Genomic DNA, 11,574 nt, shown 5'->3' on the forward strand with positions numbered 1-11,574 from the left:
CCCCACATATGGACACCCCCCAACTCTTTCTAGTTCTAGTACCCCACATTGGGCTCCTCCTCTCCAAGAAAACCCTCCTCACACTGCTTAGACTCTAATTCTCCATGGATGCCCCCCCCAGCTCCTTCATGAATGCCCACCTCATCTCACTTGGGATCTCACACTCAAATGCCAAGTCACTCCTCAATAAGGATGTCCTCTTCATTTCATTCAGGATCTGATGCCCAGCACAGGTCCACCACTGGCCCCCCAACACAAACTACCAACATCTATGCCTATCATGCTGTGCCCTACCTAGTAGCTTTAGGATTTAATTGTTAATGGAAAGGAAGGGAAGATGTGAAAGGGAAAGGTAAGAAAGAGAAGGGAATGGCAGGGAAGGGAAGAGAAGGGACAAGGAGGGAAGCGAAGAGAAAGAGGAAGAAGAAAGAGGACTCTCATTATTATTCAATGAATTGGTAATAGAAATTTTGATTTACTCTTAGATCCAAAAATTATTTCTTCATTGTATTGAGTGGGATGCTTGTGTTTTAGCCTTGGATTCACATTTTACAGGGTTATATGTAGATGGACAGAGACTATACAATTTCTGCTTTTTGAAATTTATGATCAATATATTATTGTCCCCTATGTACCTGAAAAAAATATTAATTTGGCAAAAATTTTACATATACAATATGAATAATTATATTTTTCAATACCTCTATATTTTTAATTCTTAATGTTATATTTTAATTTTAAACTGTGTTTTAAAATCATCCTCTATCACTGTTTTTTTTTTTTTTTGCCACTTCATCTTTGGATTTGTTAACAGTGTTTTAATATATGTATTTTGATTCCTCATTAATAAACAATGATCCTCTGTATTATTTAATGCTTCTTATAATAAATTCTACTTTCTATGACATTAATATTGCGATGCCCTGGTTCTGCTTTGTTTAGTTGTTGTAAATTTTGACCATTCTGAGTCACTGCATTTTAAGTTGTTCTTTTGGAGTACATTTTTAAATCCCTCTTTGAGTCTCTATATTTTAACAAGAAGATTCAACTATTTACAATCACTGTCACAAATTATATTTTCAGATTTACTTTTAGCATTTTGTTTTTGAATTTAATTAAATATATTTTCTGCTCTTTCTTTTGTTTCCTCTGCTAGTATGCTGACAAAGAATTTGTTTTTGTTCTCATTGCACATTTAATTATGTGAAAGATTTATATTCTGCTTCAATTGAGCACAGGGTATTTGAGTTCAATTATTCTATTCTATTACGAGAAATATAAGTTCAAGTAAGTTTTCAAAACTTTAATTATCAACATCAAGAATAAAACAGTATCTATACATTCCTATTTCATAGGAAAAGAAAACTAGCACTTATTTCTCTTTTCCTACTTTTCATCTATTATTGTTAAATCATTTTTACAGTGTCTCTCAAGATTGTGGTCATGTGAATTTAGTTTACTAATCATACTTAAAGCTATTGTTTTTACACAATTCTTCAGCTTTGCATTTTTTTACTACTAAAGTTTTCCTAATTATTCTTTTTTTGTTTCTAGCTTTATTGAGATATAATTGACATATAGCACTGTATAAGTTTAAGGTGTACAATGTAATGATTTGATACATCTGTATATTGCAAAATGTTTACCACAATAAGATTAGTTAACACATCTTTCACCTCACATAATTACCATGTGTTGTTGTTATGGTGAGAACATTAAATGTCTACTTGTCATAGCAACTTTCAAGTATAAAATACAGTATTGTTAACTATAGTCAGCATGCTGTACATTACATCCCCAGAACTTATTCATCTTATAACTGACAGTTTGTACCCTTTTACCAACATTTCCCCATTTGCCCAACCATTCTACTCTCTGTTTCTATGAATTTGATATTTTTAGATTCCACATATAAGTAAGATCATACATATTTTATCTTTCTCTGTCTGATTTATTTCACTTAGCGTAATGCCCTCAAGGTCCATCCATGTTTGTCATAAAACAGGCTTTCCTTTTTTTAATGGCTGAATAATAATCCATTATATATACTGCATTTTCTTTATCTATTTATCTTTTGATGAGCATTCAGGTTGTTTCCATGTCTTGGCTATTGTGAATAATGCTGCAATTAGTGTGGGAATGCAGGAATCTATTTGAGATAGTAGTTTCATCTTCTTCGGATATATACCCAGGGGTAGGATGGCGGGATTATATGGTAGTTCCATTTTTAATTTTTTGAGGAACCTCCAATACTGTTTTCCATAGTGGCTTTACCAATTTACATTCCCACCGATGGTACACTAGGGTTTCCTTTTCTCCACATCCTTGCCAGCATTTCTTAACTCTTGTCATTTTGATAATATCCTTTCTAACAGATGTGAGGTGATATCTCATTGTGGTTTTGATTTTCATTTACCTGATGATTAGTGATGCTGGGCACCTTTTCAGGTACTTGCTGGCCATTTTTATGTCTTTGAAAAAATATCTATTCAATTTCTCTGCCTATTTTTCAATCATATTTTTTGTTTTTTTACTATTGAATTGTATGTGTTCCTTATATATTTTGGACATTTTGGACTTATATATTTGGACTCCTTTATCCAATATATGGTTTGCAAATATGTTTTCACACTTCATACGTTGCCTTTTCATTTTGTTGATTGTTTCTTTTACTGTGCATAAGTTTCTTAGTTTTATTTAGTCCTACTTGTTGATTTTTGCTTTGGTTGCTTGTGTTTCTGGTTTCATATCAAAAAAACTCATTGCCAAGACCAAAGTCAATGAGCTTTTTCCCTGTTGTATTCTAGGAGCTTTACGGTTTCAGGCATTACATTTAAATCCTTAATCCGAGTTAATTTTTGTGAGTGATATAAGACATGGGTACAATTTCATTCATTTGAATATGATTATCCAGTTTTCCAAACACCATTTATTGGAGAAACTATCCTTTTCCCATGAGTATTCTTGGCTCCCTTGTCAAATACTAGTTGACTATATATGCAGGAATTTATTTCTAGGCTCTTGATTCTGTTTCATTGCTCTGTGTCTGTTTTTATGCCAGTACCATACTGTTTTGATTACTATAGCTTGGTGATATAATTTGAAATAAGGAACTGTGATGCCACCAGCTTTATTCTTTCTCAAGATTGCTTTGGCTATTTGGGGTCTTTTGTGGTTCTGTAAGAATTTTAAGATTATTTATTCTATTTTTGCACAAAATGATATTGGAATTTTGATAGGGATTGCATTGAATCAATACATAGCTTTAGGAAGTATGGACATTTTAACAATATTAACTCTTCTGATCCATGAACACTGGATGTCTTTCATTTATTTGTATATTCTTCAATTTATTTCCTCAATGTCTTATAGTTTTTGGTATAGACCTTTCACTTCCTTGGTTAAATTTACTCGTAAGAATTTATTGTTTTTCATGCTGTTGTAAATGGGATAGTTTTCCTTATTTCTTTTTCAGATAGTTCATTGTTAGCGTATAGAAATGCAAGTGATTTTTGTATGTAGATTTCTTAGGCTGCAACATTCTTGAATTCGTTTACAGGCCTAACAGTTTTGGTGGAGTTGTTAGAATTTTCTATATACAAGATCATGTCATCAGCAAACAGAGTCAATTATACTTCTTCTTTTCCAATTTAGATGCCTTTTATTTTTTTTTCTTGCCTAATTGCTTTGGCTAGGACCTCTAGTCCTATGTTGAATAGGAGTAGTGATGGTGAGCACCTTTGTCTTTTTCCTGACCTTAAAGAAAAAGATTTCAACTTTTCACCATTGAGTATGAGGTCAGCTGTGGATTTGCCACATATGGGCTTTATTATGTTGAGGTATGTTCCTTCAATGCCCAATTACTTGAGAATTATTTTTTTTAATTTTTTTTTATTTCAGTAACGTTGGTTTATAACATTGTATAAATTTCAGGTGTACATCATTATACATCTATTTCTGCATAGATTACTTCATGTTCACCACTCAAATACTAATTACAACATGTCACCACACACATGTGCTGAATTATCCCTTTCGCCCTCCTCCCTCCCCCCTTCCCCTCTGGTAACCACCAATCCAATCTCTGTCTCTATGTGTTTGTTTGTTGTTGTTATTATCTACTACTTAATGAGTGAGATCATATGGTATTTTACATTCTCCCTCTGACTTATTTCACTTTGCATAATACCCTCAATGTCCATCCATGTTGTCACAAATGGCTGGATTTCATCGTTTCTTATGGCTGAGTAGTATTCCATTGTATATATATACCACATCTTCTTTATCCATTCGTCCCTTGACGGGTACTTAGGTTGCTTCCAAGTCTTGGCTATTGTGAGTAATGCTGTGATGAACACAGGGTGCATTCATCTTTACGCATTGGTGTTTTCATGTTCTTTGGATAAATACCCAGCACTGGAATAGCTGGATCGTACGGTAGTTCTATCCTTAATTTTTTGAGGAGTCTCCATACTGTTTTCCATAGTGGCTGCACCAGTTTGCACTCCCAACAGCAGTGTATGAGAGTTCCCCTCTCTCCACATCCTCTCCAGCACTTGTTGTTTCCTGTCTTAATTATAGCCATTCTGACGGGCATGAGGTGATATCTCATTATAGTTTTGATTTGCATTTCCCTGATAGTTAATAATGTTGAACATCTTTTCATATGCCTGTTGGCCATCTGTATATCTTCTTTGGAGAAATGTCTGTTCAGGTCTTTTGCCCATTTTTTCATTGGGTTGTTAGCTTTTTCGTTGTTGAGATGTGTGAGTTCTTTATATATTTTGGAGATTAAGCCCTTATCAGATGTATGGTTTGCAAATATCTTCTCCCAATTGTTAGGTTGTCTTTTCGTCTTGTTGATGGTTTCTTTTGCTGTGCAGAAGATTTTAGTTGGATGTAGTCCCATTTGTTTATTTTTTCTATTGTTTCTCTTGCCCGATCAGACATGGTGCTTGAAAATATGTTGCTAAGACCAATGTCGAAGAGCATACTGCCTACGTTTTCTTCTAGAAATTTCATAGTTTCAGGTCTTACATTCAAATCTTTAATCCATTTGGAGTTAATTTTTGTGTATGGTGTAAGGTAAGGGTCTACTTTCATTTTTTTGCATGTGGTTGTCCAGTTTTACCAACAACATTTGTTGAAGAGACTTTCTTTTCTCCATTGTATGTTCTTGGCTCCTTTGTCGAGGATTAGCTGTCCATAGATGTGTGGGTTTATTTCTGGGCTTTCGATTCTATTACATTGATCTGTGTGTCTGTTTTTGTGCCAATACCATGCTGTTTTGGTTACTGTGGCTTTGTAGTTTATTTTGAAATCGGGGAGTGTGATACCTCCAGCTTTATTCTTCTTCCTCAGGATTCCTTTGGTTACTCTAGGTCTTTTGTTGTTCCATATAAATTTGAGGATTCTTTGTTCTATTTCTGTGAAAAATGTTGTCAGAACTTCGATAGGCATTGCATTAAATCTATAGATTGCTTTAGGAAGCGTGGACATCATAACTTTGTTAATTCTTCCAATCCAAGAACACGAAATATTTTTCCACTTCTTTTTGTCTTCTTCAATTTCTTTCAGCAATGTTTTATAGTTTTCGGTGTACAGTTCTTTCACCTCTTTGGTTAAGTTTATTCCTAGGTATTTTATTCTTTTTGTTGCAATTGTAAATGGGATTGTATTCTTAACTTCTCTTTCTGCTACTTCATTGGTAGCATATAGAAATGCAACTGATTTTTGTATGTCGATTGTGTATCTTGCAACTTTACTGTATTTTTTTATTACTTCTAAAAGTTTTCTGGTGGATTCTTTAGGGTTTTCTATATAGAAAATCATGTCATCTGCAAATAGTGACAGTTTCACTTCTTCCTTTCCAATTTGGATCCCTTTTATTTCTTTCTCTTGCCTGATTGCTCTGGCTAGGACTTCCAGTACTATGTTAAATAGGAGTGGTGACAGTGGCCATCCTTGTCTGGTTCCTGTTGTTAGAGTAGTAGCTTTCAGTATTTCACCATTGAGGATGATATTAGCTGTGGATTCGTCATATATGGCCTTCATTATGTTGAGATACTTTCCTTCTATACCCACTTAATTTAGAGTTTTTATCAAAAATGGATGCTGTATCTTGTCAAATGCTTTCTCTGCATCTATTGAGATGATCATGTGATTTTTATTCTTCATTTTATTAATGTGGTGTATTACGTTGATTGATTTGTGAATGTTGAACCATTCCTGCATACCTGGATTAAATCCCACTTGATCATGGTGTATAATCTTTTTAACAAATTGTTGTATGCAATTTGCTAGCATTGTGTTGAGGATTTTTGCATGGATTTTCATCAGTGATTGATATTGGCCCGTAATTTTCTTTTTTTGGGTTGTCCTTGTCTTGTTTTGGTATCAGGGTATTGTTGGCTTCACAGAATGAGTTAGGGAGCTTTCCCCCCTCCTCAATTTTTTGGAAGATTTTGAGGAGGATAGGTATTAATTCTTCTTTGAATGTTTGGTAGAATTCACCAGGGAAGCCGTCTGATCCTGGACTTTTATTTTTGGGGAGGTTTGTGATTACTGTTTTGATCTCCTTACTGGTGATTGGTCTATTCAAATTATCTCCTTCTTGATCCAGTTTTGGAAGGTTGTATGATTCTACGAATTTATCCATTTCTTCAAGATTGTCGAATTTGTTGGCATATAACTTTTCATAGTATTCTCTTATAATGTTTTGTATTTCTGAAGTGTCTGTTGTAATTTCTCCTCTTTCATTTCTGATTTTACTTATTAGAGCCTTCTGTCTTTTTTCCTTGATGAGTCTAGCTAAAGGTTTCTCAATTTTTTTTATCTTTTCAAAGAACCAGGTCTTGGTTTTATTAATATTTTCTATTGTTTTTTTAGTCTCTATTTCATTTATTTATGCTCTGATTTTTATTATTTCCCTTCTTATGCTGATTTTGGGCTTTGTTTGTTCTTCTTTTGCCAATTCCTTTAGGTGCATTGTTAGATTGTTTATTTGAGATTTTTCTTGTTTGTTGAGATAGGCCTCTATTGCTATAAACTTCCCTCTTAGAACTGCTTTTGCTGTATCCCATAAATTCTGGCATGTTGTATTTTCATTTTCATTTGTCTCCAGGTATTTTTTTTATTTCTTTTTTTATTTCTTCATTGACCCAGTCTTTGTTCAGTAGCATTTTGTTTAATCTCCATGTATTTGTGGCTTTTCTGATTTTCTTTCTATAGTTGATGTCTAGTTTCATACCATTGTGGTCAGAAAAGATGTTTGGTATTATTTGAATCTTCTTAAATTTATGTAGACTTGTTTTGTGGTCTAATATGTGATCAATCCTGGAGAATGTTCCATGTGCATTTGAAAAGAACATGTATTCTTTGGTTTTTGGTTGGAATTTTCTGTATATGTCTACTAGGTCCATCCGTTCTTCCTTGAGAGTTTTTATCATGAAAGCATGTTGAATTTTGTCAAGTACTTTAGTTTATATATCTCTCGGTGTCTAGAGCCTATCTTTTTTTTTCAGGGAAGGTTAAGTTGGAGACTATATTTCACGTATGAAAGTAGTAAAAATACCAACTTTACTCACATAATGTGGTATACAATTCTTTAGTTATATTTTCTCAAAACTCTGCCTCTTCATTCTTTTGTTGCATTTAATATCTACCCAAATGTTTGATAGCAACCTGATTCTTTCATTATAAGTAATCTGATTCCTCTCTTGCCGCAATATTTATAGTTTATTCTCCATCCAAAAATTTTTACATAATTACAGATGTGCATAATTATTAATTTTTATTGGTATTTAATTAGTCCTATCAATTTGTAGAGGCAGATATTTCTTAATCCAGCATCATTTTTTTATCTTCTATCGTATTAATTTTATTTACTGTAGTCTTTTCTTCATGATTTTTTTTTCCTGTAAGTTGTATCTTTTTTCCCCATATTCTCTATTTACTGTCCTTTTTGTTAACATGTTCATTTCTTTTTCTTTTCCTTTATGTTCTGAGAGATGCTAATATTTGTCCTCTACCTCATTGATTCTTTTTTCTGTAAAATTGATGCTACTTACTGATGTCAATACAATTTCAAATTCTTCCATGGCATTATTGGATTCTTATCTCCCTTGTGGTTTCTGCAGCCAAATTGTACAACTTTTATATTAGTCTTTAATAAGGTAACATCATATTACATCACTTTGTGTACGTGGAGTCCATTTTTTCTGGTGTTTTATTTATGGCAAGAAACTGTCCAAAGCATACTTCTTTTTTACATTACATTTTTTCCTGGAGAATTCTCTTTATTTGTTGAGTGGTATGTCATTTGCCTTGTTTTCTGTTCCAGAATCTTATAATTGTCTCCATGCTTTATCAGTTAACTAGGCTTGTACACACTCTTCTTTGTTAAACAATGATTACTAAAAATATATATATATTTTGAGTAGATTCTCCATAATTCCTGTCTAATGCTATTTTAATCCTCATCTCAGATCTTACTCCAAAGATCTTCTGATATAAGTTCATCCCAGCATCAAAATGATCTGAGAGGACTAAAGTAGCTATGACTGAATGTACAGAGTAACTCTGCACAATTCCTCACTGTGCATTTTTCTTTAATTGAGGCAACCTCCTAAGGGCAAGGTTTACACATCTAGGTTTTCTCTTTCATCAAATCTTTGTTCTATATGCATGGTATAAATCATGTCTGATTTCCTTCCCAGTATTAATATAGGCCACATCAGGGAAGAAACTTACCCATTCTGTGAGAAGCTTTGATGGATTTCAGTTTTATGTGGCTACCCTTGAATTGCTGCTTTCAAATAGTTTCTGGGTAGAAGGGAATTCAAAATTAAATGCTTACAGAATTTGCTCTGAGAAATTTTCAAGTGTTAGTGGGTTATTTTAGAATATCCTCTACATACTTCAATTTATATCACATCACTTTCACAGGAAAGTAAATGTGAGGTGGTCCTATGTGGATGATCTGCAAAACTTGGTGTATCTATACTTTCCGTAACCAATCCGTGATATTGCAAATTTTGAAAGGACTTTAATCTTCCATTGATATGATTTTAGATTCCACATTGCAACTAACCTTTAAGAAAATATCACTTGTTGAATTTTAGTGTAGTATTAAATAATATAATTATCTGAAAAGGCTAATAAATTATTCTTCCCTTTTTCTAACTACATATCAGCAAGAGAATGTATATTCTTCAAATACTTCAGCCAAAACCAAAAATTGAAGTAGATCAAATGCAGAAGCAGATATGAGAATTTACCTGTCTTCTGTCAATCCAGACATAAAGAAGATTTGCAAAGATGTTAAACAGTGCCACACTTCTCACTATTTTTTGATCTTTTGGAAAAGTTATTTCTTATAAGAGTATGTCAACACAAAATGAGTTGACTATTTTTTGAATGAGTTAATAAACATTATTAAAATGTCTCAGTTTTTGTTAAATACGGAAAATATCAATAGAAATAACTCACGTAAACAAAAGTTTTGAGAGTCCTCAATAAATTTAAGACTGTAAAGGGATCCTGAGACAAAAATGTATGAGAACTGCTGTTCTAGCAAGAAGCGAAGGGACTGATCGGTTCAATATAATCTGAGACTGAACTAACTCACTGCTGTTTTGCAGTGTTGGTAAGGCTTAGTCTACCTGCAGTTTGGTCCTAGTCCTTAGATTTAGCCTTCCAGGCATCCCACTGACTTTGTTTTTCCCTAGGCCTCCTCCTCCTTAGTTTGTCTTTACTTTGAGTTTTTTATTTCCTAATAGAGGAAGACTTCAAAATCTTTGCTTTGTTTTCTCACAGCTTTTTGATTATTTTCTTCTGCTCCTGCCCCAATAACTAAATTATCAAATGCTTCAAAGGGAAAACTGGTGCTGATTGTTGGTCTCACTTATTCTAACTTCAAGGATCTCGGCTTCTCAAATCCAACTTCCTTGTCAGTCCTGGATTCTAATGTTTTTATTCCCAGAACTGTGAGATGTTCTGGCTTCTCTGCCTCTTAGCTGCCACCTCTACCCTGCTACTCAGTCTTTTGCTCCATGTGGTGATTTGGTAAATGACCAGGAGAGGCAAGCAGTGTTTACAAAGTTTTATTCAACACATTGAAATTCCCTTCTTCCTGTCTGGCCCCTCAAGTACTTTTTGCCTCAGCAACTCTCTAGCATATTCAAACAAATAATGTTTGTTTCTAATATAGATTTTCTACTTTCACTCAGCAAGAGTCTACTCCTTATGCAATGTATCTGATCAAATCTCTTGCCCAAGAGTCAACTCTGGTAGGTTGTCTTTCTCTTGTTGATTTCTAGGAGTTATTTGCACATGTTTGGTATTAATATATGTATTTCAAATATTTTCTTCTACTCTGGGGCTTTTTCTTTCATCTTTTAATGGAGTCATTTGATAAATTTAAGTATTAATTTTAACATAATCGAATTTATTTGCCAAATTTAAGTTTACTTAATTTAATTTAACATATTTTTGAGGTAGTCAGTTCCATGAGAAGGAAAAGCAGCAGGACTAAGCTCGATAAGGAAAAAAAAGTGTCAGCATTTCAGTTTTCACTTCTATATTTGTGATGCTAAATATAGATCTTGGAAGAGAGAGATGACCATTTTGCTATGTGGATCTGTTTAAGGTATCTCATTATCCTTTTCTCTTACTACACATTTTTCAGAAAACAAATTTTTTTAGTGTAGAAGCTGTCTTTTATATTGCTTTTCTTTGCAACCTCTCACAGTGTTGGCCACATAAAAAGTCATCCAAATATTTGCTAGGTTATTCCTCTTTTGTTACTATGGAACCGTCTAATAGTATAAGGGAGTTTAAGACCTATTAAGGTACCCCTAATATACTCAAAGAACATTCAGGAGTGGAAATAAGTTTCAATTCATATGCCATCTTCAAATGATTGAGAGCTGAATATCTGTAGTGCTGTGTTAAGGGTTCTAAAACCTCATCTGAGTTCAGTGGAAAAGAATAGTATGATCAATTAATGATGTTGCCATAGTGCTGGAAGGGTCTTTTTTCCAACACAATTTTTTCTTTTACCTTTCTACAGAACTTGGTTAAGATTTTTCATTACCAGTACAGAGATATTTGAGTGTCAGATTGCCTCAAACTTCTGTTTCTTCTGATATTTACCTGGATTTCTAAATGCAAACTCTCATTGTGTTTTAACTTGCCTGCTAAGAAGTGAAAGGCTTAATTGAACCCCACACTGATGTCACTTATCCTCTCTTAAGTCAAGAGTTTCTCTTCATATCAAACATGAGCATACCCATTGCTGTCCTTTGCCTTATTTATTTAGAAAATATTTGAATATCATATGTCAAAAGTCAGGCAAACATCTAGGTAACAGAGATGTAGTATGGAAAAATATTGTGCCTTTTACAGAGATAGATGCAAAATGAGGAGACAAAGGAATATATTCCAAGTAAAGGAACAGGACAAAACCCCAGAATAAGAACTAAACAAAACAAAAATAATATACCTTACAAAGAGTTCAAAGAATCATAAGGATGCTCACTGATCTTGGGAGAAGAATGGATGAACTCAGTGAGA

This window comes from Ceratotherium simum, chromosome X (genome assembly GCF_057802395.1).
Source record: "Ceratotherium simum simum isolate JZ-2026a chromosome X, ASM5780239v1, whole genome shotgun sequence".
Lineage (NCBI taxonomy): Eukaryota > Metazoa > Chordata > Mammalia > Perissodactyla > Rhinocerotidae > Ceratotherium > Ceratotherium simum.